Here is a 2883-nt window from a genome sequence, read left to right on the forward strand (position 1 = left end):
ACGTACTGGCTGGTAAACCAGTAAGTCTCGGGTTCGGAACTCGGCCCGGAATTTTCTTCTTCTTCGGTATAGGAAGAATATCAGCCACGCGGGACACGATAGAGGGGTCCACAACTGCTGCTGCCGCTAGCTCCTTCGAGATTGAGAGGATCCAACCACTCGTTGTCGAGTTATGGCGTCCTCAACTTCGGCCCCAAGATTTGAGCTGGATGGAATGGCTTCTCCATCGATGGCGAGGAAGTTTGATTTAATTAAATTTAAGCCAGGGAACGTTGTCATGATACTCGCACAGGGAGCGACTACCAAAGCCATGAAGCCTTTGTTGGGTTCATACGTAATTCATAGTTGTGTGAATCAGAGTTACCATCTACGAGATAAGAATGGCAGCAAATCACCGGAAATCAAAGACCGTCCAGTTAATGTGAAGATTATTCGGCTAGTTCACCGGGCTACGGAACCACCGCCAGATGAATCGAGAATGGGGATCGACATTCCGGCACATTATATCACACCGCCACAATGAGGCGACTCAACAATCGGAGTACCTGCTGCGCTGGTTAGAGGGCTCTCCCACACGGGAGACAGCGGATGCCTTTGATGATCTGAACGTGGTGACAGCATACCGTAAGCAAATCCAAACTTATGAGAGTCGACGACAGCAACGGCTGGTCTAAGGTTAGAGCGGCCTTGGTCGTTGGTATGTCTGGCCGAGGCTGCATCCTTACTGCATGCAAGAGTGACGAATGCATGAAAGGATACACACTCGAACATTATTATTAATAAATTAAACTTACATAGATCCTGAAGTATACATATTCATAACAGATACTGTAGCGCCTAGATATATATGCGTACTTACAAGATCACGTTAAGAAAACATTAATACATCCTAGTGATAGGATGGTTTTGTGATATAGTGTCCTTGATGCGATACGAATACCAAAGCTCAACACTATACATGCATAGGCATGGCATAACACTTTGGACTTAAACATACGACACAGAAAGTCATTAAACAATGAGTGGTGGCTGTGCGTGGTAAGGATATCTATATGCTTAGAGTACAAGCGAGCACCCTGCTGACTCTAACTCAGTGGCGAGCAACCTTGAGAACACGGCGCATTAAACTTTGTGTGAGCTCGATTATTAAGCGCAGCTTCGAGCGTGGCACCCATTTGACAGAATAGACCATGTTTGTTTATTCAGATGCTGAGAATGCGGGCGAGCACCCCGTCTATTCTTACTCAGAGGGGAGCAACCCTGAGGACACGGCGCATCGAATATTATTTATTTCAAAAAAAGATAAGTTACAATGTATGTATGTTATAATGTATGAACATATGGTTTGGCTCTCATAGCCGTTGTAGTGGTTCGGGAAAGATCGATGGCAAAGAGGCGCGAAATATATTATCTGTCATAAACGTATTTAGTTTAATGCGTTTTACGATTTTAGTCTGATGCGTTTACGTATATATTTGAAAAAGCAAATATATTCATAGTTTTTTTCAAGAAAAATGTTTACCGCAATAAGTTTATGGTTTCGAATATACATTCAACGCTTTGATATAAACGTTAACAGTATTAACCAACATATAACATGCATACGTTCAAGACGAATTGATATTATGCTTTACTCGAGTACACATTAGAGGTTCTAAGCATATCATAAGTAGATGTACAATAGTTGAATGCTTAAGAAACCGCAAACACGAATATACTTTCACAATTACAGGCGAACATTTCACATCAATCACGTACACAGGATACTGGACAACTAGACAACACAAATACAAGTCACTTACTCTAATATCCTTTGGACGAATACAATCATCAATATAAATTTTACACAGATAATATAATCATTACCACTTCCATGGTATAACAAACTTATACTTAGGATATGACGTCATAAGACATCTCACAACTTTCACGTATGCCAATTTAAATATGAGTGATATAAGACGGATGGGATACACGAGCATACAATAACATTTTAGATAAATATACACCGCTATACGGCGGACTCTTAGTGAGACATAATATGTCTCCAGAACACTACCTTTCCAATTTAATGACATGAAGTGAATATCATCATATACGTCTATGCTTATATTGAATATGTACGATGAGCCTATCTTTGTTAAACAAGCTCAATGTAATTGATCTATTTCGATTTAACAAGACGCTTAGGACGCTCGACCGGGTTTTTGAGCTCTTGTAGCGACCTTTGTGAGGGTTGACTCATGTTTCCCTTTCACGCCAGTGTGATTTCTATGCTTTGTACATAATCAGATGGCTGCAATCGCTCCTATTATTATTACATGATGCCTCATAACGAGCACTAAAAGGACTTCGTGAGTACAATCCACACGCATCAACCTTCGTATTTTTCCCTTTTGCCGTTTGTTCACACGGCCAATTGACCGGGCCATTGGTGTTGCATAGAAACTTGGGCTTGTGCATAATCTAGTGTATATAGAAGAAAACTAAATTCTTTGGGTATGGATATGTCCATCACCACCTCTGCATACCAACGATCACACTAACTATTCCTGTATTAATGTTTGTTTATTTATTTGGTTCTGATTATGTTGTTCATGTATGCTTGATGTCGTTCAAATCTTGAATATGTGTTTTGGTGCACAAAACATGCGTTTACTATGGGATTTGGTCATGGCATTCTAAATAACTGAAGCCAGAAGGCCATGATTTAGTTCGGAAAATAGATTTATTTCAGTACATATAGGCGAATGTACTCGAAAAAGGGGGTACCGTTCCGAAGAATAGTACCATTTACAGGGGGTTAGATAAACTATTAAACTTGTGTCAGTTGATACGCTAAATTATAAGATAAATAATGCAGAAAAATACGCTATTGGTTCC

The sequence above is a fragment of the Sphaeroforma arctica genome, assembly GCF_001186125.1.
Source record: "Sphaeroforma arctica JP610 unplaced genomic scaffold supercont1.152, whole genome shotgun sequence".
Lineage (NCBI taxonomy): Eukaryota > Ichthyosporea > Ichthyophonida > Sphaeroforma > Sphaeroforma arctica.